At 44.2% G+C, this 24,890-nt stretch overlaps 1 long non-coding RNA gene and 7 other non-coding genes across 8 annotated transcripts; 5 read left to right on the plus strand and 3 right to left on the minus strand.

Moving 5' to 3' along the window:
- Positions 1 to 1,777: 1,777 nt before the first annotated feature.
- Positions 1,778 to 23,432, plus strand: LOC117974922 (uncharacterized). Its single transcript, XR_004665095.3, has 3 exons — positions 1,778 to 2,142; positions 2,323 to 2,396; positions 22,678 to 23,432. It is a non-coding gene; the product is annotated as an uncharacterized LOC117974922 (long non-coding RNA).
- TRNAV-UAC (transfer RNA valine (anticodon UAC)) lies at positions 15,195 to 15,267 on the minus strand. The gene has a single exon. It is a non-coding gene; the product is annotated as a tRNA-Val (tRNA).
- TRNAV-UAC (transfer RNA valine (anticodon UAC)) lies at positions 15,553 to 15,625 on the minus strand. The gene has a single exon. It is a non-coding gene; the product is annotated as a tRNA-Val (tRNA).
- Positions 15,860 to 15,945, plus strand: TRNAR-UCU (transfer RNA arginine (anticodon UCU)). Its single transcript is given in 2 exon segments — positions 15,860 to 15,896; positions 15,910 to 15,945. It is a non-coding gene; the product is annotated as a tRNA-Arg (tRNA).
- On the plus strand, positions 16,321 to 16,403 carry TRNAL-UAA (transfer RNA leucine (anticodon UAA)). Its single transcript has one exon. It is a non-coding gene; the product is annotated as a tRNA-Leu (tRNA).
- Positions 20,977 to 21,049, plus strand: TRNAK-UUU (transfer RNA lysine (anticodon UUU)). Its single transcript has one exon. It is a non-coding gene; the product is annotated as a tRNA-Lys (tRNA).
- On the minus strand, positions 22,045 to 22,117 carry TRNAF-GAA (transfer RNA phenylalanine (anticodon GAA)). The gene has a single exon. It is a non-coding gene; the product is annotated as a tRNA-Phe (tRNA).
- Positions 23,358 to 23,417, plus strand: LOC112441258 (U7 small nuclear RNA). Its single transcript, XR_003029196.1, has one exon. It is a non-coding gene; the product is annotated as a U7 small nuclear RNA (small nuclear RNA).
- Positions 23,433 to 24,890: the final 1,458 nt, after the last annotated feature.

Raw genomic sequence — 24,890 nt, forward strand, 5'->3', positions numbered from 1 at the left:
AGCCTGTAGGCCCAGGAGGGTGGATCACTTGAGGTCAGGAGTTCAATACCAGCCTGGCCAACATGGTGAAACCCCATCTCTACCAAAAATACATAAATTAACTGGGCATCATGGCAGGCACCTGTAGTCTCAACTACTCAGGAGGCTGAGGCACGAGAATCACTTGAGCCCAGGAGGCAGAGGTTGCAGTGAGCCAAGATTGCCTCACTGCACTCCAGCCTGTGTGACAGAGTGAGACTCCATTTCACAAAAAATAAAAAGAAAAAAAAGAAGAAAAAAATATGCATTTGCTTCTTTTGAGTGCTTTATTTCTGCCTAAAATTAAACCATTCATTCACATGTGACTTCATTCTTGAATTTTCTATCTAATTACCCACTGAACAAACTTCAGGTACCATTCAAACTTCCCTTTGAACCAGAGTTCAGAAACATGTTCAGCCATATCCATTATGTTATCAAGAGTATGCAAATTAAAAAAATGTTATTAAGCAACAATTGCTTAATAACAATCGCAATTTTATCAATCCTTATGTTATCAACAGTAGCAAATATTTTCTTTCTTGTGAATGATTTTTATTGTTAAAAAGTCATTCATGCCTTTCAGGCTGGGGGCGGTGGCTGATGCCTATAATCCCAGCACTTTGCGAAGCCGAGGTGGGCAAATCACCCAGGAGTTTGAGACCAGCCTGGGCAATACAGTGAGACCTCATCTCAGAAAAATAATCATGCTTTTCATAAAAATTAAACTCCCGGCCCGGCGCGGTGGCTCACACCTGTAATCCCAGTACTTTGGGAGGCCGAGGCCGGCAGATCACGAGGTCAGGAGATGGAGATCATCCTGGCTAACAGGGTGAAACCCCCTCTCTGCTAAAAACCCAAAAAATTATCCGGGCGTTGTGGCAGGCACCTATAGTCCCGGCCACTCGGGAGGCTGAGGCAGGAGAATCACTTGAACCCGGGAGGCGGAGGTTGCAGTGAGTGGAGATTGTGCCACTGCACTCCAACCTGGGCGACAAAGCAAGACACCGTCTCAAAAAAAAAAAAAATTAAATTTCCCTTCCTGAGTTTATCCTAACATTTAGGCTTTACTTTTTAGAGGCAAATAATGAATTGAGAATTCACAAATGACTATTCAGTTTCATACGCATATTATATATATATATTTAATATGTTTTATATATATATATACTATGTGTGTCCTGTGTATATTCATGTGTATGTTTACATACATACTACTTAATATGAGAAAAATATATAACATATATTTAATTCTAAAATACATGCACACGTATGTACACTTTTTACTTAGGCACTATTCCAGGATATACACACACACTCTGTGTTTCCTAAGACTATGGTGCTTTTTTTTTTTTTCTTTGAGACAGAGTCTCGCTCTGTTGCCCAGGCTGGAGTGCAATGGCGCGATCTGGGCTCACTGCAACCTCCGTCTCCCGGGTTGAAGCGATTCTCTCCCGCCTCAGCCTCCTGAGTAGCTGGGATTACAGGCACTTGCCACCACGCCCAGCTAATTTTTGTATTCTTAGTAGCGATAGGGTTTCGCCATGTTGGCCAGGCTGGTCTCAAACTCCTGACCTCAGTTGATCCGCCCGCCTCGGCCTCCCAAAGCTCTGGGATTACCGGCGGGAGCCTCCGCTCCCGGCCTCAGACTATGCTACTTTGGAAATGAGTAGTATACATAAAAATCTACTCCCCATAAAAAATGTATTCCTTCTTCAAGGTAATGAGAATTGATAAAATTGCGATTGTTATTAAGCAATTGTTGCTTGATAAAAATTTTTTAATTTGCATATTCTAATACGGGGTCATTTAAATTTTTGCTAAATTGTTCCACATTTCCCACACTGAAAGGAAAATGAACTTCTAGACAATCTTCTCTGGATGTAAACAGAAGCAGCGTCTACCAAGTAAAATGTTTTTGTAATGTTTCTTCACCACGAGAGGGAGCTATTTCTTTTCCGTGTTTTTCCCTTTGGCGGAAGTTCAGGAACCGGTGAAACCCCGTCTCTACTAAGAATACAAAAAAAAAAAAATTAGCCGGAGGTGGTTGAGGGCTCCTGTAGTCCCAGCTACTCGGGAGGCTGAGGCAGAAGAATCGCTTGAACCCGGGAGGCGGAGGTTACAGTAAGCCGAGATTGCGTCACTGCACTCCAGCCTGGGCGAAAGAGGGAGATTACGTCTCAAAAAAAAAAAAAAAAAAAGGAGGAGGGAAGGGGGAAGGGGGAAGGGGGAGAAATTTTTATTTCCGGAGACAAAATGTCAGAACCCGTATATCACATTTGTTTTCTCCCTCTAAACCCTCAGATCTGTTTCTTAGAAGTGGACACGTGAACTCTTACACAGATCAAGAGGAGCAGCTCTGTAAATATTTCCCTGAGGTACGTCTGGTGCAGTCCTCTAGGGCCCCACAGATCAGAGTTGGAAACTTCTGCTATGGCATTGAATCCGCCACATCACCTAGCGGTTTAATGACAATGCAAAATCCTAGGCACCATCTGCAAAAGACTAAATAGTTCTGTCCTAGATACTAGGAATCTACATTTTTAGCCAGCTCACCCTTCCCTTCCCTGTCTCATCCATGATTCTGAGGCTGGCGACCTGTGTTATCACACTTTGAGAAACCATTCCAAAGTCAATGTTTTTCAAATTGCAGATCCTGACATTCCAAGGAGTGTGATTTCATTTTAGTAGGTCTGGACATGCTTTGTTTTAATGAAATAGGATAGTCTAGGGTAGCATAAAAAATTATACAATTTGCCCGGTGCGGTGGCTCACGCCTGTAATCCCAGCACTTTGGGAGGCCAAGGCAGGCAGATCACTTGAGGTCAGGAGTTCCAGACCAGCCTGGCAACATGACGAAACTCCGCCTCTACTAAACATGCAAAAAGTTAGCTGGACATGGTGGCGCATGCCTGTCATCCCAGCTACTCAGGAGGCTGAGGCAGGAGAATCGGTTGAACCCAGGAGGTGGAGGTTGCAGTGAGCTCAGACAGCACCACTGCACTCCAGCCTGGGCAACACAGCGAGACTCAGTCTCAAAAAAAAAAAAGAAAAAGTATACAATTCATTGAATATATATATATGGTATCAAGAGACAACCTATGGAATGGGAGAAAATATTTGTGAACCATGTATGGTTCAGATGTGTCTGAAAAGAGGTTACTATCCAAAATATATAAGGGACTCAAACAATTCGATAGCAAAAACAAACCAAAAATAACCCCATTGAAAATGGTCAAAGGATCTGAATAGACATTTCTCAAAAGAAGACATACAAATGGCCAATAGATATATAAAAAAATGCTCTACATCACTAATCATCAGAGAAATATAAATCAGAACCACAATGTTGTACCACCTTATGCATGTTAGTATGCCTAGTATCAAAATGATGAAAGACAACAAGCGTTGGCAAGGATGTGGAGAAAAGGGAACCTTTGAATACTGTTGCTGAGAATGTAAATTAGTATAGCTATTATGGAAAACAGTATGGAGATTCCTCAAAAATTAAAAATAGAACTACCATACAATCCAGTATTCCCACCACTGAGTATATATCCAAAGGAAATAAGAGCAGTATGTCAAAGAGGTATCTGCACTTCCATGTTCACTGCAGCATTATTCATAGTAGCCAAGATATGTAATCAACCATCAACCTAAATGTCCATCAATGAATGAATGGATATATATATATATATATATATCCATATAGAGAGAGAGAGAATGATTGAATGGATCATATATATGATCCATTCATCCATAAAATGAAGGAAATCTGGTCATTTGCAACAGCAGAATGAAATTGGAAGACATTTTATTAAGTGAAATAAGCCAGGCTCAGAAAGACAAATACTGTATGCTCTCATATATATGTAGAATCTGGAAAAAAATGTTGAACTTATAGAAGCAGAGAGTAGAATGGTGGCTACCAGAGGCTGGGAAGTGGGGGGACTGAGGAGATATTGGTCAAAGGATATAAACTTTTAGCTAGACAGGAGGAATAACTTCAAGAGATCTATCATATATCACTGTGACTATAATTAGTAACAATATATTGTATACTTGAAAATTCTGGCCGGGTGCAGTAGCTCATGCCTGTAATCCCAACACTTTGGGAGGCTGAGGCGGGTGGATCGCTTGAGGTCAGGAGTTCCAGACCAGCCTGGCTAACATGGTGAAACCCCATCTCTACTAAAAATACAAAAATTAGCTGGGCGTGGTGGCATGAGCCTGTAATCCCAGCTACTCAGGAGGCTGAGGCAGGAGAATTGCTTGAATCCAGGAGGTGGAGGTTGCAGTGAGCCGAGATCATGCCACTACACTCCAGCCTGGATGGCAGAGTGAGACTCCATCTCAAAAAAAATAAATAAATATATATATATATACACATATATATATATGAGTAGATTTTAAGCGTTCTCACTACAAAGTAATTCATATGTTAATTAGCTTTTATCTGGATATTGCACAATAAATACATATGTCAAAGCATCGTGTTATATAACATACACCTATATGTATTAGTCTGTTCTCATATTGCTATAAAGAACTACCTGAGAGTGGGTAATTTATGAAGAAAAAAATTTAATTGATTCACAGGCTGTACAGGAAGCATAGCTGGGGAGGCCTCAGGAAACTTACAATCATGGCAGAAGGCAAAGGGAAAGCTGGCACATTTTATATGGCTGGAGCAGGAGGAAGAGAGAAGTGCTACACACTTTTAAACAACCAGATTGCATGAGAACTCACTATCAAGAGAACAGCAAGGGGGAAATCCGCTCCCATGAGCCAGTCACCTCCCACCAGGTCCCTCCTCCAACCCTGGGGATTACAATTCAACATGAGATTTGGGTGGGGACACAGAGCCAAACCAGGCAATATACAGCTTTTGACGATTAAGAATTAATTACTTTTCTAAAGAATCATTTCCTGAAACCTTTATTGCAGATATATATGTAAACATAATCACCTTAATGTGCATAAAATATATTTCTTTTTTGTTGCCCAGGCTGGAGTGCAGTGGCACGATCTCGGCTGACTGCAACCTCCTTCTCCTGGGTTCAAGCAATTCTCTTACCTTAACCTCTCAAGTAGCTAGGATTAGTCATGTGCCACCACGCCCAGCTAATTTTGTACTTTTAGTAGAGATGGGGTTTTACTGTGTTAGCCAGGCTGGTCTCAAACTCCTGACTTCACGTGATCCGCCCACCTCAGCCTCCCAAAATGCTGGGACTACAGGCATGAGCCACCGTGCCCAGTATAAAATATATTTCTTAGTATGTGTTTGATATGGTTTGGGTGTCCCCCACCCTAAATCTCATGTTGAAATGTAATCCCCAATGCTAGAGGTGGGGCCTGGAGGGAGGTGATTGGATCATTAGTTCTAATGGTTTAGCACCATCTCCCTAGTGTTGTTCTCATGATAGGGTTCTCCCAAGATCTGGTTGTTTAAAAGTGTATAGCATCAGGCCAGGCATGGTGGCTTTATGATGTGATTCCTCAGACCTATGGGGTTGCTTCAACATAAGATGCTGATGACAGTGAATGCCTGAAACCACTTGGTCCTTGGGAGCTTCACCTTCTATATTCTTAGACTTGCATACTTGCTGGAATATCCTGGTTTATCCAGAGAGGCCCACTGATCTTCAGGATCCAGGATATGGCTGGATCATCACTACTGGTGGGCTCCTGTAGTCCCAGCTACTCGGGAGGCTGAGGCAGAAGAATTGCTTGAACGCTGCAGGCAGTTTTCTGTTTCTGTTTTTGTGTTTTAATTATTCTAACAAATGTGTAGTGGTATTTTATTATGATTTTCATGTGCATTTTCCTAATAACTAATAGTGCTAATTATCTTTTTATGTTCTTATTTCCCATCTGTATATTTTCTTTGGTGAAATGTCCATATTTATGCCCATTTTTTATTAGGTTGTTTTTCTTCCCTAATTGTAAGAGGGTTTGTTGTTTTTTTTTAAGTCTGAATAATAGACTTTTACCAGACAAGTCTTTTGCAATTTTTTTTCTTCCAATCTGTGACTTGTCTTTTCCTTTAGCAATGTCTTTAGAGGAGCAAAAGTTGTCATTCTGATGAGGTCAAGTTTATCAATTGTTTTTTAGTTTCTGGATCATACTTACTGTGTCTCGCTTAAGAAATTTTGCCCAACCATTGATTACAAAGCTTTTCTCCTGTATGTTCCTCTGGAAGAAATACCTAATAGTTTCAAGTTTCACGTTTTGCTGTATGATAAACCCTGCCTTTTTGAAGCTTAAAAGATAGTGATCTCTAACAAGACATTCCCCTGCAAACTGTGTGCTGTGTTTGAAAATCTTCAAAGACAAACTTCAGGAAAGGCTGATCAGTTTTTCTTTGACGGATAAAAATCAATTACAGGCCGGGCACCGTGGCTCACGTCTGTAATCGCAGCACTTTGGGAGGCCGAGGCAGGCGGATCACCTGAGGTCAGGAGTTCGAGATCAGCCTGACCAACATGGTGAAATCCCGTCTCTACTAAAAATACAAAAAAATTAGCCAGGCGTGGTGGCGAGTGCCTGTAATCCCAGCTACTCGGGAGGCTGAGGCAGAGAATTGCTTGAACCCGGGAGGCAGAGGTTGCAGTGAGCCAAGATTGCGCCACTGTACTCCAGCCTGAGTGACAGAGCAAGAACTCCATCAAAAAAAAACAAAAAAATCAATTACAAAAGAAGTTGAATTAAATTTACTTCATGAGAAGACCAAATTTTTAAATATTAAAAAGGTTTTTTTCTCAAAAACACATTTGATTGGATATGCATGAACCACATGCCAATTACAGATTGGGAACCAGCTGGGGTACTGACAAATGCTGTCCTTGACCAGACTTCAGTCAGACTTCTCTGAGCCCTCTTCTCGACTAGGCCTAGACCTTGGCCTCAGTCCCATCCTCAGCTTGCAGATAGTCCAGTTTTTTTAAGTATCCTTCTAACTCAATGTATCAAAAATCCCTCTGACCCTTGATATCTGATCACCCTTGTCCACCCTCAGCAAGAATCCTGTTAATTCAGCAAGAATCCTGTTAATACCCAGAATCCCCTTACCCTTGATGTCTCCTGTTACTAATTTTCCATCCACTGACCCCACCCCACCCTAATTCTGCTCCTTTACTGTAAATTCCCAGCTGTCTCTACCACATTTGGAGTTAAGCCCAATCTGTCTCTTCTCTTGCAATAATCTTTTCTTTAAGAATACCTCCTGGGAGTAGGAGACAGAAATATATAAAAATAAATAACAAACCAAGTGTGGTGGCTTATGGCTTTAATCCCAGTACTCTGAGAAGCTGAGGCAGGAGGATTGCCTGAGCCCAGAAGTTGAGACCACGGTGGGCAACATAGCAAGACCCTGTCTGTCTAAAAATTTTTAAAAATTAGCCAGGCATTGGCCGGGCATGGTGGCTCACACCTGTAATCCCAGCACTTTGGGAGGCCGAGGCAGGTAGATCACGAGGTCAGGAGTTCGAGACCAGCCTGACCAGCATGGTGAAACCCAGTCTCTACTAAAAATACAAAAAATTAGCCGGGCGTAGTGGCACGTGCCTGTAATCCCAGCTACTGGGGAGGCTGAGGCAAGAAAATCACTTGAACTCAGGAGGCAGAGTTTGCAGTGAGCCGAAATCTTGCCATTGCACTCCAGTCTGTGCCACAAAGCAAGAGTCGGTCTCCAGAAAAAAAAAAAAAAAATAGCCGGGTGTGGAGAATGTGCCCCTATAGTCCCAGCTGCTTGGGAGGCTAAGGCAGGAGGATGGCTTGAGCCCAGGAGTTGGAGGCTGCAGTGGGCTGTGATTGCATCACTGCACTCCAGCCTGGGTGACAGAGCAAGACCCTGTCTCTAAAATAATATAAATAATAAGTAGCAAGATGCCCTGACCTCCTTCACCTTCACACCACAAAACTGAATGGGCCTGGAAGGGTTGACCAGTGCCACTGAGGCTGCAGCTGAAGTCAAGAAAGCATTGCAGAAAAAAATTGTATCCAAACTGTCGAGAACAGGGAGTAGTTGGTTTTATTTTATTTTATTTTATTTTATTATTTTATTTTATTACACTTTAAGTTCTAGGGTACATGTGCACAAAGTGCAGGTTTGTTACATATGTATACATGTGCCATGTTGGTGGGCTGCACCCACTAACTCGTCATTTACATTAGGTATATCTCCTAATGCTATCCCTCCCCCCTCCCCCCACCCCACGACAGGCCCTGGTGTGTGATGTTCCCCTTCCTGTGTCCAAGTGTTCTCATTGTTCAATTCCCACCTATAAGTGAGAACATGCAGTGTTTGGTTTTTTGTCCTTGCGATAGTTTGCTGAGAATGATGGTTTCCAGCTTCATCCATGTCTCTACAAAGGACATGAACTCATCGTTTTTTATGGCTGCATAGTATTCCATGGTGTTTATATGCCACATTTTCTTAATCCAGTCTATCATTGATGGACATTTGGATTGGTTCCAAGTCTTTGCTATTGTGAATAGTGCTGCAATAAACATACATGTGCATGTGTCTTTATAGCAGCATGATTTATAGTCCTTTGGGTATATACCCAGGAATGGGATGGCTGGGTCAAATGGTATTTCCAGTTCTAGATCCTTGAGGAGTCGCCACACTGTCTTCCACAATGGTTGAACTAGTTTACAGTCCCACCAACAGTGTAAAAGTGTTCCTATTTCTCCACATCCTCTCGAGCACCTGTTGTTTCCTGACTTTTTAATGATCGCCATTCTAAGTTGTGTGAGATGGTATCTCATTGTGGTTTTGATTTGCGTTTCTCTGATGGCCAGTGATGATGAGCACTTTTTCATGTGTCTGTTGGCTGCATAAATGTCTTATTCTGAGAAGTGTCCGTTTATATCCTTTGCCCACTTTTTGATGGGGTTGTTTGATGTTTTCTTATACATTTGTTTAAGTTCTTTATAGATTCTGGATATTAGCCCTTTGTCAGATGGGTAAATTGTACAAATTTTCTCCCATTCTGTAGGTTGCTTGTACACTTGATGGTAGTTTATTTTGCTGTGCAGAAGCTCTTTAGCTTAATGAGATCCCATTTGTCTATTTTGGCTTTTGTTGCCATTGCTTTTGGGGTTTTAGTCATGAAGTCCTTGCCCATGCCTATGTCCTGAATGGTATTGCCTAGGTTTTCTTCTAGGGTTTTTATGGCTTTAGGTCTAACATTTAAGTCTTTAATCCATCTTGAATTAATTTTTGTATAAGATGTAAGGAAGGGATCCAGTTTCAGCTTTCTACATATGGCTAGCCAGTTTTCCCAGCACCATTTATTAAAGAGGGAATCCTTTCCCCACTTCTTGTTTTTGTCAGGTTTGTCAAAGATCAGATGGTTGTAGATGTGTGGTATTATTTCTGAGGGCTCTGTTCTGCTTCATGGGTCTATATCTGTTTTGGTACCAGTACCATGCTGTTTTGGTTACTGTAGCCAAGTTCGTTTTAAAGATAATAATGAGGGTAGGGGAGAAGATACCAGAAAGACGACAAGGGCTGGGGCACCAGGGAAGGGAGGAAATGAAGCAAAAGATAGGCTGGAGAGGGAGATGAAATCTCAGAGGGCTCTAGTGGGTGAGGAGATGGAACGTGACATTTACACTTTAGAGAAGTCACTCTGTTTGCTGTGTGAAGCATTGATTGGAGTGTGCAAGACTGGAGACAGGGACACACTTGGTATTCCAGGACAGAGACGACAGAAACCTGAACTAAGTCGCAAAATGGAGAAGTCCTTGTGAAACCGCCCAATGGGCTCACCTTACCCACTGCCTAAACAGAGCCGATTCCTCAAGACAGGGGAATCGCAATAAAGAAATAGCCATTCACGCAAAGCCAGCTGAGCGGGAGACCGGAGTTTTATTTTACTCAAATCAGTCTCCCCGAACATTTGGGGATCAAAGTTTTTAAAGAGAATGTGGTGGGAGTGCAGGAGCAGTGAGTTGGAGCGTGCTGATTGCTTGGGTCGGAGGCGAAATTACGGCGCGTCCCTGTCTTCCTGCGCTGAGTCAGTTCCTGGGTGTGAGTCACAAGATCAGATGGGCCGGTTTCTCGATATGGGTGGTGCCAGTTGATCCATCAAGAGTAGAGTCTGCAAAACATCTCAGGCACTGATCTTGGGAGCAGTTTAGGGAAGGTCAGAATCTTGTGGCCTCCAACTACTTGACTCCTAAACCGTAATGTCTAATACTGTGGCTAACTTTAGTAGTCTAGTCTCCAGGCAAGAAGGGAGTTTGTTCTGGGAAAGGGCTGTTATTGTCATTTTTTAAAACTATAAACTAAGTTCCTCCCAAAGTTTTTTCAGCCTGCGCCCAGAAATGAACAAGGACAGCTTGGAGGTTAGAGGCAAGATGGAGTCGTTTAAGTTGGACCTCTTTCACTGTCTCAGTCATAATTTTGCAAAGGCGGTTTCAGTTGCAGACAAAAGGATCCGCAGGCTCCAGTGACTGTCTGCATGGCAGGAGAAAACACAAGGTAATCGCTCAGTGTCTGGCTGGAGTCCTGGGTAGATGGTGATATCATTCACCAAGAAGGGAAATACAGAAGGAGCCCATGTTTGGGGGGGGAAATTATATGTTCTGTTTTAACAACTTAGGCTATGGGTTGAATTCTGTCCCCTTGAAATTCATATGTTTAAGTCCCAACCCCCAGTACCTTAGAACATAACTTTATTTGGAGACAGGATCTTTACAGAGGTAAAGTTAAAGTAAAGTTAAGATAAAGGTAACGTTAAAATGTGGTCATTAGGGTAGGCCCTGATACTATATAATTGGTGTCCCTTACAAAAAGGGGAAATTTGGAGACCAAGATGCCCATAAAGGGAAGACGATGTGAAGCGATAGAGACAGAGGACAATGATTTACAAGCCAAGGAGCAAACAGATTTGATATGCTTAGCAATTAGCATTTTCTAGAAATGTCCCCAAGGAAAAGCCTTATTGTTCTACGCAAATTGAACCAGACTTACCTGGCAATACAATAACAGTGGATGACATTTACTCTGTGCTTACTATACACAGATCATTTAATCCTAGCACTTTGGAAGGCCAAGGTAGGCAGATTACCTGAGGCCGGGAGTTCAAGACCAGCCTGGCCAACATGGTGAAACCCCATCTCTACTAAAAATACAAAAATTAGCTGGGCGTGGTGGCAGGTGCCTGTAATCCCAGCTACTCGGGAGGCTGAGGCAGGGTAACAGCTTGAGCCCAGGAGGTGGAGGTTGCAGTGAGCTGAGATTGTGCCAATGCACTTCAGCCTGGCCTGGCCAACAGAGCGAGACTGTCTCAAAAAATAATAATAATAATAAATTAATTAATAATAAATAAACCTTCTCCAGAATCATGTGAGCTATTGTCCCCATTTAGAGGAGGAAGCTAGCCCATAGCAGTTAAGCAACTAGCCCAAGGTCACATAGACTGGTATATACTGTGGTAAGTTCACACAACCAAGAGGAGATAACACTGAACCTCGATTTGGCTCTGGGGTTGCCTGTGTTGAATCTCTGGAGTCTACACCACACTGCCCAAAACTATGCTGTTTATGAGAAGGGAACTAACCCAACCTAAGGAACGCAGGAAAGCAGAAGGGAGTTTGATGAACTCAAGGAGGATGTGCAGGAAAGTCTAGGTCAGCAGAACTTCTGGAAAGTTCTAAGGAAAGGACATTAAGCAACATGTTACAGGCAGGACCAGCTTCATTTCTGGAATTGTTGGGATTTTACCAGGGTGACTGATTTATACATACACACCTAGATTATCCAGAGTGCTATATAAAATCCCTTTAAAGAAGTCCATCTTTCCTATCTCATGCCAGTTATAGAAATTTCACATGGATCAAAGTGGTACCGGAAAGGGGTCCCAATCCAGACCCCAAGAGAGGGTTCATGGATCTTGCACAAGAAAGAATTCAGGGCAAGTCCATAAAGTAAAGTTGAAAGCAAGTGTATTAAGAAAGTAAAGGAATAGTACAGGCGCGGTAGCTCATGCCTGTAATCCCAGCACTTTGGGAGGCCAAGGAGAGTAGATCACCTGAGGTCAAGGAGTTCAAGACCAGCCTGGCCAACATGGTGAAACCCCATCTCTACTAAAAATACAAAAATTAGCCCGGCGTGGTGGCTCGTGCCTGTAGTCTCAGCTACTGAGGAGGCTGAGGCAGGAGAATCACTTGAACTCAGGAGGTGGAGGTTACAGTGAGTCGAGATTGCACCACTGCACTCCAGCCTGGGTGACAAAGCAAGACTCCATCACCAAAAAAAAAAAAAGAAAGAAAAAGAAAGAAAAAAAAGCAAAGGAATAAAGAATCACTACTCCTTAGGCAGAGCAGCCCACTAGGGCTGCTGGCTGTCCACCTTTATGGTCATTTCCTGATTATATGCTAAACAAGGGGTGGATTATTCATGAGTTTTCTGGGAAAGTGGGGGACAATTCCCAGAACTGAGAGTTCCTCATCTTTTTAGACCATATAGGGTAACTTCCTGACATTGTCATGGCATCTGTAAACTGTCATGGTGCTGGTGGGAGTGTCTTTTAACATGTTAATGCAGTATAATTAGCATATAATGAGCAGTGAGGGCACCAGAGGTCACTCTCTTTGCCATCCTGGTTTTGTGGGTTTTGGCCAGCTTCTTTACCACAGCCTGTTTTATCAGAAAGGTCTTTATGACCTGTATCTTGTGCCGACCTCCTATCTCATCCTGTGACTTAGAATGCCTTAATCTCCTGGGAATGCAGCCCAGTAGGTCTCAGCCCTATTTTACCCAGCCCCTATTCAAGATGGAGTTGCTCTGGTTCCAAGGCCTCTGACAGAAGGTTGAAACATTAGAAAATGTTTAACTATACAACAATCAGGAGAAAATATAGAATAATTTTTGAAATATAATCTCAAAGTGAGTAAGTATTTTCTAGGCAGGAAATGTTAAAAGCCCCTCTCCTGCACCCCCCCCAAAAAGATGATGAAATTGACTTCAAAAAAATGTTTAATTTCTGCATCGCACGGAATATCAAAAATATAATCAAAAGACAAATGGCAACTCTGGATACATTTGCAAAATATATCCTAAATCTGAATTTACAAAGAGCACCTAAAAACCTATTTATTTATTTATTTATTTAGAGACGGAGTCTTGCTCTGTCACCAGGCTAGAGTACAGTGGCACGATCTCGGCTCACCGCAACCTCCGCCTCCCAGGTTCAAGCGATTCTCCTGCCTCAGCCTCCTGAGTAGCTGGGATTACAGGTGCGTGCCACCACACCCAGCTAATTTTTGTATTTTTAGTAAAGACAGGGTTTCACCATGTTGGCCAGGATGGTCTGGATCTCTTGACCTCATGATCCGCCCTCCTCGGCCTCCCAAAGTGCTCAGATTACAGGCGTGAGCCACCGCGCCCGGGCTAAAAACCAATTTAAACATAAATTAACAGAATATATACATAAGAAAATTGAACAAAAGAGGTGAACAGATAGTAGGAAGAAAGGAAGCTTTTAAGTACATGAAAAACGTTCAACCTAACTCACAATAAAAAAACACAAAATAAACCATTTCCAGCTGACTCAAAATTCAGTTATTTTCATTTGAGAGAGACAGGAAGAACAAGGGCTTTCATATTGGTGTGAGTGTAATTTGATACAAGCTGTTTTGAAAGGAGCTGTGGCAAGGTTGGTGGGGACGAGCAGGGAGGTTGGTGGGACGGGTTTGCAGAGGGCGTCTCACTTTTTTGCCCAAGCTGGTTTCCAACTCCTGGGTTCAAGCCATGCTTCCACCTCGGCCTCCCAAAGTGCGGGGATTACAGGTGTGAGCCAGTGCGCCCAGCCATCAATTAAATTTCTTCTGAGACATAAAGGCAACACTCTTCTTGCTTGGGTTGGTACTGTGTTCTGTCCCTGACCAGGGGTGTAACCCTGGGCCATTTCTTAATCTCATTATGCTTCCTCTCCCTCGTCTGTAAAACGGGATAAATAATAATAGAGACATTGTGAACATTAAGTTAGCTACCCATGTAAGTGCCTGTTCAAGGTTTTGCTAGGATTATTTTACATATTGCCCTGCCTGAAACCAAGGAACAAGGAAATCTGCTCAGCATTGTTCCTAAGACTAGATACAATTTAAGTGTTCATCAAAAGGCATAAAGAATTGTGATATATCCAAACACTGGAAGTAAAAGGATAAGCGAAGATGTATGAACGAAATAGGAAGATTTTCAGAATATTGTTGAGGAAATGGGAGCGGTACCTATGTGTGCTACCTTCGTACAAAAAGCGTGAAGTGGCTTTGAAAGTAAATGTACGTGTATACTGGTGAATGCATAGACAATTTCTGAAGGGTCACAAAAGAAACAGTTAACCATTGAAAGATGGGATGGAAACATCAGTTGTGAAATACGTGGAGGGATTCTGAATTCTGTGCATGAAATTAATTTTTCAAAAAGCTTTTTTTTTTTTTTTTTTTTGAGACGACTCTCTCCCAGGCTGGAGTGCAGTGGCGCGATCTCGGCTCACTGCAAGCTCCGCCTCCCGGGTTCACGCCATTCTCCTGCCTCAACCTCCCGAGTACAGTAGCTGGGACTACAGGCGCCCGCCACCACGCCTGGCTAATTTTTTTGGTATTTTTAGTAGAAACGGGGTTTCACCGTGTTAGCCAGGATGGACACGATCTCCTGACCTCGTGATCGGCCCGCCTCAGCCTCCCAAAGTGCTGGGATTACAGGCATGATCCACCGCGCCTGGCCTCAAAAAGCATTTTTAATTTAAATAAATAAAGTATGAGGGCAGTGAACTTGGAGTTAATCAGCAAAGAGGGGGCGGCCTTCGTGATGTCCTTCGACTTAGTGGTGGCAATTTTTAGAGATGGCCCAAGCAAGGCTTAGGAGAAGGTAGGTGAGCCAAGGGGCAACACCCAGGAACCCAGAAGCCGGCTGGCCAGGTAGTGGAAAGGCGCAGGCGCAGGGGCGCGCGAAGCCTCGGTGGAGCGGAGCCGCCTGCACTTCCAGAGAGGCGCCACACGGGGGCTGCCGCGGAGGCCGACTCAGCGCCGAGCGCTAAGAGAAACCGGGCTGATGCAGCAGGCGGGAAACAAGCCGTAGAAATTCTTGAGACACGGGTTCGTCGCCAGCTTCCTGGTGCAAAACCCAACACCTGGCTCACAAAACGCTAGGTAACATCTCATGGTTCCACTGGGGCTCGAACCCAGGTCCTTCTGCGTGTAAAGCAGACGTGATAACCACTACACTATGGAACCCCACACGACTAAAATGTTCCTCCAGGATTTGATAATTGTTCAAAAAGACATTTTGGCACTGGGAAATGGTTATGTAGACTTGACATCCGGCGATTGTGCACAGAGAAAAACTTTCAAAAGGATTCCTCATTTTCCAGTATTCAGAGGAGAACGACCGCACAGAAACATTGTCAAAATGTCTGCGTCTCCAGCTTCCTGAACCAAAACCCACGATTGGGCTCGCAAAATGGTAATACTAAACATTATAAAGAAAGGAAAGAAAAGAAAAAGGTGTGAATCACGCCGTGGTTCCACTGGGGCTCGAACCCAGGACCTTCTGCGTGTAAAGCAGACGTGATAACCGCTACACTATGGAACCGCGTGCGGAATCGCCGTCTCTGGATTTAGCAATTCTGCATAAAGACATGTTAACAACGTGGACTGAAAGGGATTTACTGCTCAGCGATCACGAAAAGAGAAACTTTCACCAGGATTACAGACTTTCCAGTGTAATTCCTACCCACGCTCTCTTTAGAGACAAAGGTTCCACACTTACTTGTGGAAAGAAAGTGCCTCCCCTGATGTGTTCATCGCGGAGAGGTCGCACGTGTCTGGCTCTGTGGCGCAATGGATAGCGCATTGGACTTCTAGATAGTTAGAGAAATTCAAAGGTTGTGGGTTCGAGTCCCACCAGAGTCGTTTTTTGTTTGAAGAAGGGCAAACGGAAAGTTAGGCGGAGGGAATGGATATAAAATAGATGAAACGAAAACTGTCTACCATTTAAAATTTCCAGAATGATGTGAATTGCAGCTAATTGCAGTTCCTGGTTATGTCCCTTCACTTGAAGGCGTTAAGAATCCCGTTCCTCTGTCGAGCCTTTTCTCCTTCACTTTTACCTGGCCCCAGTTTCTAGTGGCGAGATAAAGAAATTAGGGAAATATAATCAAAGTTACCAAGTTTTTTCCCCATATTATTCTTTTATATCAGGAAAAAAAGCAATTTTAAATTGTTCCGAAACTTTGGTCGCCTAGTGTTATCCGCGTTGCTTTAAAATAAAACATTGTTTCATCAATTACCAGAATGGCCGAGTGGTTAAGGCGTTGGACTTAAGATCCAATGGATTCATATCCGCGTGGGTTCGAACCCCACTTCTGGTAAAGAGTAGTTGTTTTTCCAGGCAAAAACCTTTTTTCCTAATCCTTGGCAATCCATTTTGCAATCTTAAGCGTCCAGATAACGATAACTATAGTTAATATCATTTTGCCAGATACCTTACATATGGCGACAGCTTCACAGTTTATGGTTTGAAAAGTAGAAAGAAAACGTCTGAAAAAAAGAGAGAAAACGTCTGGGTCCAGCTATATGGGAGTGAGGGAGCACAGAGCGAGAGGCACATTGTGCTGCAAAAACGTTCACTCCGAGTCGACAGTTATTTCTTGAGATCCTATTAGGTGCCAAGTACTGTTCTAAACACTGGGGTTGTGGTGATGTAGGTTTGGTTTTTTTTCTTTTAAAGCAAAACAACAAAAAATACAAGAGCCTTACCATCAAGACCACTGCCCAATGTCACTTACATGACAAAGTGACAGAAGAAAAATATGGTTTAAAAACAAGCAGACAGCCGGGCACGGTGGCTGACGCCTGTAATCCCAGCACTTCGGAAGGACGAGGCGGGTGAATCACCTGAGGTCAGGAGTTTGAGACAAGCCTGGCCAACATGGCGAAACTCTCCGTCTCTACTAAAAATACAAAAATTAGCCGGGCATGGTGGCGCGTGTCTGTAATCCCAGCTACTAGGAGGGCTGAGGCAGGAGGATCGCTTGAACCTGGGAGGCGGAGGTTGCAGTGAGCCGAGGTGGTGCCACTGCACTCCAGCCTGGGCAACAGAGAGAGACTTCGTCTCAAAAAAAAAAAAAAAAAAAAAAAAGCAGACAGGTTTGGTGCGGTGGCTCACGCCTGCAATCCCAGCGCTTTGGGAGGCCAAGGCAGGAGGATTGCTTGAGGCTAGGGGTTTGCGACCAGCTTGGGCAAGAACGTGAGACACTGTCTCTATTTAAAAATTTTTTTAAAAAATTAAAAATAAATAAAAACAACTGGACAAATTGGAGAATTTGAGAGATAGCGATATGTACTATACAGAAAATAAAACAAGGCAGCCCAACAGAATGGCTTTTCTCAGGACAAACTTATTCCATTTGATTATGAAAATCATCGTCCTTGACAGAAATGTTCTTCCCCTCTCTCTACCAAACAAAAACTTCCAAGGACTAATTCTGGCCCTCCTCCTCCACTAAAAGCCTTTCCTGACCAATCACCCTCATTCAACTCTCCATTCTTTCATTCAAGGGCAGTTTTTGAGAGCTTTCAGTGAGGCACTGACCCAGGGATTGCAGATATACAGAGAGTTCCTGTCCTCACAGCAGAAACATTCTAGGAGGAAAACAGATTCGTTAAACAGGTGTTTAAGGTAGGTTGTAGTGGGCACAGCAACAGAGACAGGCTCAGAGCCCAGTTCCTAACCCTGTCTGGAAAGGATCAAGCAGGGATCTCTGGGGCAACTCCTGAACCCTGTCTGTAAAGATCAGCCAGAACCTTCCACAAAAAAACAAAAAACAAAAAAACAAAAACAAAACCACTGTGGAATGCTAATTGAAATACTAACAGTTCCCTATGTTGTTGTTTGTTTGTTTGTTTTGACACAGAGTCTTGCTCTGCCGCTCAGGCTGAAGTGCAGTGGCGCCATCTCTACTCATTGCACCCTTCAGCTCACTGCAACCTCCGCCTCCCGGGTTCAAGCGATTCTCTTGTCCCAGCCTCCCGAGTTGCTAGGATTACCGGCGCGTGCCACCACGCTCGGCTAATTTTTGTATTTTTTTGTAGAGGTGGGATTTCGCCATGTTGGTTAGGCTTCTCTCGAACTCGTGGCCTCAAGCGATTCGCCAGCCTCAGCGTCTCAAAATGTTGGGATTACAGGTGTGAGCCACCGCACCCGGCCTACTTCCCAGTGTTAAGCAGTCCACTACCACACAGTTAACACTTGATACAGTTAAGAGTTTGAGACTTTTGGTCTGTGTTTGGTGCCTATCAAGCTGGTCAGTCCCAGAACAGGAAACGCATCTTCATGCTCTTATTCATTCAAAGCTGTACTCAGTGACCAGTGTTACTCAGTTACTGTACTCAGTAACTCAGTGTACCTGGCACTTTTGTAAGAAGTGGAGTTTCACCGGGCGTGGTGGCTCACGCCTATAATCCCAGCACTTTGGGACACCGAGGTGGGTGGATCGCGAGGTCAGGAGTTCGCGACCAGCCTGGCCAGCATGGTGAAACCCCGTCTCTACTAAAAATACAAAAATTAGCCAGGCATGGTGGCGTGCGCCTTTAATCCTGGCTACTAAGGAGGCCGAGGAAGGAGAATAGCTTGACCTCAGGAGGCGGAGGTTGCAGTGAGCTGAGATTGCGCCACTGCACTCCAGCCTGGGCGACAGAGCGAGACTCCGTCTCAAAAAAAAAAAAAGAAGAAGAAGAAGAAAAAAAAGAAGTGGAGGTTCAGAGGTTTGGAAAGAAACAGGCCAAAGGCTCATAACCCCGTGGGACTGACCTCACGAGACACAGGCACCTCCTTTCCAAGGGGTCTGGTTTTAGTTTTCTTCCTTGAGCCGAGGCTTGCCATCTGATGCCTAGGGATCCACATCTTCATTTGTGAAAACTGTACCTGTCAAATTTGTGATTTTTCAATACCAACAACTCCCATCCAAAACAATGAGGCAAGGAGGGAGTCCCGCAGAGGAGGAAGTGTGTGATTTAACCCTTTTCTTCTGGCTCTTTATAGAAAAACTTCAAAGGAAGCTTTGATCTAAGGTGCCACTTCTGCCATCCCAGAAGCATGGAATATTTTATTAATAACAAATCATATTTTTCCCAGCACTTTGGGAGGCTGAGGCAGGCGGATCACGTGAAGTCAAGAGTTCCAGACCAGCCTGGCCAACATGGTGAAACCACGTGTCTACTAAAAATACAAAAATTAGCCGGGCATGGTGGCGGGCGCCTGTAGTCCCAGCTACTCAGGAGGCTGAGGCAGGAGAATCGCTTGAACCCGAGAGGAGGAGGTTGCAGTGAGCCGAGGTCGCGCCATTGCACTCCAGCCTGGGCGACAAAAAAAGAAAAAAAAGAAAAAAGAAAGAAAGAAAGGAAGGAAGGGAGAAAGAAAGAAGGAAAGAAAGGAAGGAAGGAAGGAGAAAAAAAAGAAAAAAAGAAAGGAAAGAAAGAAAAAGAAAAAGAAAGAAAAGAAAAGAAAAAGAAAATAGTGAAAACGTCCTCTCACAGGCTTCATTGCCATTCCTCAAAATGTAGCCTTTTTATCAGGTTATTTTCTATCTTTATAGACCTTCCATGTATACGCAAACAAGATTTATATATAATTATATGTATTATTAAAGGATATATGTTTATATACGCTCATATACAGAAATGCTTTAATTTCTTTTTTTTTTTTTTTTTTTTTTTTTTGAGACGGAGTCTCGCTCTGTCGCCCAGGCTGGAGTGCAGTGGCTCGATCTTCGCTCACTGCAAGCTCCGCCTCCTGGGTTCACACCATTCTCCTGCCTCAGCCTCCCGAGTAGGTGGGACTACAGGCACCCGCCACCACGCCTGGCTAATTTTTTTTTTTTTTTTTTTTTTGTATTTTTTAGTAGAGACGGGGTTTCACCGTGTTAGCCAAGACAGTCTTGATCTCCTGACCTAATGATCCTCCCGCCTCGGCCTCCCAAAGTGCTGGGATTACAGGCGTGAGCCACCACGCCCAGCTGAATTCTCTTTCAAGGGATCCAATGCTTTAAGAAATGAGATGGCAAAGAAGTTATGAAGAAACAGGTCGAATTATAGAATTGACTAATTAGGTACGTCTGGGACACAGCTACCAAGGTAACAGACTCCCTAAAAAGATAAAATCCAGCCTGTAGCTTGCCTGATCAAAATCTTTCAATGGACGCTTTAGCTAAATGGTCAGATGCCCAAGGTTAGTAAATATCATCATTTTCCATTTGCTCTTCCCTCGGCTAGAAACCTCTTTCCAAGTCTTCAGGTGCCCAGTCGCTATCCACAGCTCGGTTCAGGCATCATCACTCCCTGGAAAACTTGGCTCTTACTTCGGGTGCCGACCAAGTCCTCCGGGGTCCGCAAAGGCTGGCATCCCACCACCAACGCGCGTGACTAGGGTCTTCTGTTTTGTGCGTTTTCCAGTTCCACTGAGGGCCGAGACTTTGTCTTTGCGGCCCCAGTACTTGCTTAGTTCCGAGAGTGCGGTTTGCACTCAGTAAGTAGCCACTTACTGAGTCCAATCGATTATTGGAAACCTAATTTTTCATCACTGCTTCTCCCACAAGAAGCTCTAGGACTGACTCCTCAAAGACCAAAACTGGAATTAGAAATCCCGCTGTTTACCCGGAGGCCCGGTCAAATGTCTTAAATCTGGGAGGATTCCTCCTGGGAAATTCCAGTAAGGGCGCGGAGCAGGTCAGGAAGGAGGTTACTTTTTGGGTCTTTATCGTCTATGATGGGAGAAAAGGAGAAATGAAGACTCGATTTTGCTGAACGCCTGCTCAATGTCAATTTTGCCGGTTCATCTCTCAAGAAATCAGCAAAAAGACTCAGAATTGTAATCGCGAAGGGAAAGAATGCGGCCACGTGGCCTATTTTCCTGTGGATAGACTAAGCAAACGCTTTTCTTCAGGGGCCCGGATAGCTCAGTCGGTAGAGCATCAGACTTTTAATCTGAGGGTCCAGGGTTCAAGTCCCTGTTCGGGCGGAGGCTGTTTTAGTTTCCAATACAAATGGATTTGGCCGAGGCTGAGCGAAAGGAACGTTATGTGAAACCCGCTTGGGGTGCCCCCTCCTTGAGGGAAACCAAAACTTGCTAGTGGGTTTTTGCCGGAAGAAGTGAAACGTGTGGAAAATGCCAAGAAACTTTATCTTCCAATAGCAGGCTTTTCTTTTCCAACCTTTATACGTTGCTTTGTCTTAGGATATTTTTTCTTTTAAATTGTATTTTATATTCAAAACAGATCAATAAACACATCGTCAGAGTCACAATAGTAATATTCTTGGCAAGAATTGTGCAGCTTTTGGCACCGAGGAATGTTTTCAGGCACTTTTTATTAAAAGTGCGATGAGGAAACTGAGACTCAAGAAATATTTCAGATGAAGACACGTAAAGACGCAAGATTCCTACATCTCCAACTGGACGCAGTCCTTCACCAGATTCTTAATGCTCTGGTGGGCCCCTGACTTGTGTCTCTTGCGGTAAAGACTAATGCTTTTGAACACTGTCCTCATGTCTGTCGTCGATGAAAAAACGTGCAGCCCCAGAGAGCTGACTATACTGGTGATCAGACCCAAGACCTTCCGCCTGTGGAACAGGCGTGTTGGCCACCTCAATAACAAATCTTGTGCCACTTATTGCCATTTAACATCCAATAGTATAAATAGGGTGATTACGGAACTGGGAAGAAATCATTCTACGACTTCTGATTCCTTTGAGAGGCTTAAGTTCATCATGCATCCTCATAATGACTTTGACTTCTGATTTCTCGAGCTTATTCTTTGCATCCTTATAATACCTTACTAAATACTTCGTCTCATTAGTTTGTGCCCGCTTAAGAGACAAGGAGAACAGCCGTCTCTGGGTGTGTATGGCGTAGGTGCAAACGTGCAAGGGTACTGGGGAGAGAGGCGAGCCTCCAGAGAGGCTAAGAAGTGGACCGTAGCCCTGTCTGTTCAAAGGGGTTGAGCCAACAAAAGGTCTGCCGAAACCCGGGATCGAACCAGGGACCTTTAGATCTTCAGTCTAACGCTCTCCCAACTGAGCTATTTCGGCGAAGACATGAGACGGTCCCGCCCTGTCAAGGAAATTTAAAAGAAAAAAAAAAAAAAAAAGAAACCGGGCGTGGTGGCTCACGTCTGTAATGCCAGCGCTTTGGGAACCCGAGGCGGGTGGATTACCTGAACTCGGGAGTTCGAGACCAGCCTGGCCAACATGGTGAAACCCCGTCTCTACTAAAAATACAAAAAAAATTAGCCGGGCGTGGTAGCGAGCCCCTGTAATCCCAGCTACTTAGGAGGCTGAGGCGGGAGCATCGCTTGAACCTGGGAGGCGGAGGTTGCAGTGAGCCGAGATGGCGCCATTGCACTCCAGCCTGGGCGACAAGAGCGAAACTCCGTCTCAAATAATAATAATAACAATAATAATAATCCTGTTTCCTCCCACTTCCAGGCTTTTAGTTCTTCATTTCACCTTCCAAACTGTATTATTTTTAGCCCTGAGGTTTTAAGAGCAATCAGTAAGAAAATTAATTCCTTTCATGTGAGGAAACTTTCGCGTTCTGCCTTTTCCCAGGCCACATTGTGTTGTCTTCCTCATGCTTTCTCTCTTCCCAGGGCCCTAATAAGAGTAAGAACCGCCGCTTTCTAAGAACCTACTGTGTGTCCAGCAGGGATCTACAGCATTGCATTCAATTCCGTCCTCCCCCACGCCTGCCTTTAATTGATATGATAATATACAAATTTTTTAATGAATAACAAATGTGCCACCAATCACCCAGAACTATTAGGGAGGCTCCAAAGCATCAAAGGCTAAACTAAACACCATGGCTGGAGAGGGAATGAACTGGAGGAGGGAAAGGAGGAAAGACTGGGGGGACCCAGAGCTCTCAACCCTTGTCCTCTCGCTCCAGCCTGGTCTGTTCTTGCTCATTCAGAAACTGGTTGGAGTAAAGAGATTCCCCTTTTCAAGATCGCCAAAAGTGGAACTGATCGCTTTCGAAGGGACTCCTTCAGGAAGAAGGAGAAAAATTCGAGAAACTTACCTGTTTCTCTCCCTGGAATGCCTTCTGAACCCTGAGATTTACTTTCCTCAATAAAGAAGCTCGCCTCGCCCACCCAGCCCACTCTTCCTAGGAGCAGCGAGGATCGCTGTCCCTCCAGCACATACCAGTCAACTCAAGTCATCTGAATATGGGCATATTGGGCACATATTTCTTTGTAATGGTTCCTCTCCTATTACAATATGTATCTGTTGTTTCATCCTTAGATTGAAAGCTCTTTAAGAATTATGGTAACAGTGTTACAGCTCTTTCAGAATTTGTTTAGCAGGTTTTCTGGTTTTCACAGGAAAATAAAATAAAAACAATAATTATAATAATGGCTACCGTGTTTTGAATGCTTGCTTTTAGGCTATTAAGCACAGTACATGCATTGGTATCCCATTTAATTATCACAAGCTTATGAGATGGAAGCTATTATTATTCCCTTTCTCCTGGGGAAACTGAGCTTTAGAGAGCGGGAGGTAATGCTGGGATCTGTGTGGACCACGGTAGAGCATTCCTGTGGGCAGGGTGAAGGCCCTGCCTCACGATTGGGTGCTGTCGCCATCCTGGCCTTTCCCCACTAATCAGGACTCACTGGGCACCACAGTCCACCAGCTAAGAGGGCAGCCTCTTACACGTTCAGCCCACATCCCCATCCTGTCAATGAGGAGATCAAGACCGACTTTCTTCTGTTGCCTGGCTGAAGCCAGGAAGGCTCCATCATTAGCCAAGCAAGGGATGCAACCGGTCCCTTCACTTCACAGGGAAATTAGCTCACCTTGATGACCTTACATTCTAAAAACCGCTGCAGAAGCCGATGTTTCCCCACACCCCGCCTTTTTTTTTTCTTTTTTTTTTCTTTGAGACAGAGTCTCGCACTGTCGCCCGGGCTGGAGTGCAGTGGCGCGATCTCGGCTCACTGCAACCTCCGCCTTCCGGGTTCAAGCGATTCTCCTTCCTCAGCCTCCCGAGTAGCTGGGATTACAGGCGCCGGCCACCACGACCAGCTATTTTTTTTTTTTTTTTTTTTTTTTTTTTTTGTATTTTTACTACAGATGGCGCTTCACCATGTTGGCCAGGCTGGTCTCGAACTCCTGACCTTGTGATTCGCCCGCCTCGGTCTCCCAAAGCGCTAGGATCGCCTGTTTACCTTTTTAATTTGTAGTAGGGGAGCACTAACATTTCATTTTTCCCATTTCAGTCCCTTGAATACGCTCTCTCTTAATACACACCCTCTTCCTCCCACCAACAGAAGCTGCTGTCTCCACCTCAACTTCTTCCTTTGTTCAGATCACACTTTTGAGAGGGGAGTCGGGTGGATTTGACCTGGTTTAATGAGGGGAACGGCTCAGTTTGGGGCTTCAGTTTCTAGATGATCATCACTTCCTTTTTATAGTACAGAAAACTCTTTCCTAAGGTAGTAAGGAGGGCTGGGAAGGTACAGGATCCCAGCCATATTCCTCAGGCACCCAATCGGAGAGAACCCAAGAGGGAGGGTCAGCAGGAGCCATCACAGGGGAGCGAAGAAAGGCTGTCACTGTGGGGGCCTGGTCCTTTGATATATCCGCTGTTGGGATACAGCAGCCCGGCTGGTGGCTACAGAATAATCTGCCTATTTCAGCCCCCAAAGTGATGGATTAGAAGTTTCCCGTATACCTCTGCACAAAGGCCTATCCCCATAGAGGGCTTACCCTCCGAGAAGGGTTTGGGGTCGCAGTTTACACAATCCAGGACTTTATTCCCTTCTTTTGCAGTGTGTTAACAAACAAAAGATCCTAAAATTGG

The sequence above is a fragment of the Pan paniscus genome, chromosome 9 (genome assembly GCF_029289425.2).
Source record: "Pan paniscus chromosome 9, NHGRI_mPanPan1-v2.0_pri, whole genome shotgun sequence".
In the NCBI taxonomy this organism is placed as follows: domain Eukaryota; kingdom Metazoa; phylum Chordata; class Mammalia; order Primates; family Hominidae; genus Pan; species Pan paniscus.